The sequence below is a fragment of the Echinops telfairi genome, unplaced genomic scaffold (genome assembly GCF_000313985.2).
Source record: "Echinops telfairi isolate 266 unplaced genomic scaffold, ASM31398v2 ScPeMD7_7475;HRSCAF=8513, whole genome shotgun sequence".
Classification (NCBI taxonomy): Eukaryota; Metazoa; Chordata; class Mammalia; order Afrosoricida; family Tenrecidae; genus Echinops; species Echinops telfairi.
Window position 1 is genome coordinate 10122219 of NW_022111379.1, and position 998 is coordinate 10123216.

A 998-nucleotide genomic window follows, 5' to 3' on the forward strand; every position below is an offset into this window, starting at 1 on the left:
ACCTGGCTGGCTGATGCAAACTATAATAAAAATTTTTTTTAAATCCTCCCATATGCCTCTCTCAAGATGTCCACTGTGAAATTGCCAGCATTTCTTGCGCTAGGGTGTCTTTCCTGTCCATCGCCCCACCCTTGATCAGAGCCTAACATCAAAGCTGCTTTGCAGCAGGCAGTGCCGAAAGGCTAGGTGCCAGGGGTTCCAGCCAGGGGAGGAGTGACCCGAGAGGCCTGGGCACAGGGCAAGGTACCAGGTGGGAAGCAGAGCAGCATAAGCCTTCCTCCTCTCACTGACTGTCGGGCACTGGGCTCTTGCCAGTGGCAGCCTGGGCAACACACAAACATTAGGGCCAAGGAGGCATCTAGTGTCTGAATCAGGTGCCCTGTCTGCCCAGGGAGGTGTCTTTGGCCAACATGTGGGCTGGCAGCGGCCCTCGGAGGAATTTCTGCTGGAAGTGAAGATTTGAGGCTCTGCAGGTAGCAGCTACTTGGGTCCCAGGCCCAGAGGGGCCCCAGGTTGGCACTGTCAACCCTCCTGACAGAGCCAGAGAGGAAGGCTCCTGGCCTGCCAGCCTGCATCTTGACTCATAACTCAGCCTCCTGCCTCTCTCTGTTGCCACCCGAGAGGACCTCTTTGCACCCACTCTGGGAGACCTCAAAGACACTGAGGGGAGCAGGGTACCTCAGTGGGGGCCTAAAAAAATGCACTATGACAGTCGAGCACCTGATTGTGCTAATTAAGGTTTCATTCTTTTTTAATTGTATAAGTTAGATGAAGCACACGGTCCCGTCCAGACATTCGCCCACTCTCCCTTATTGTTCATTTACCTGTATAGACCAAATACCCTGGGGCTCAGATTTGCTTCTCACAACACCCCTTTGGGTATTTTTATTCATGAATTACCCATGAGGGAATAGAGGGGCAGATGAAGGAGTGGCTGGGACCCTTTTGGTTTATACTGGCCAGCCCTGTTTGATTTGGTTTATACCAAGTGTCCAGTT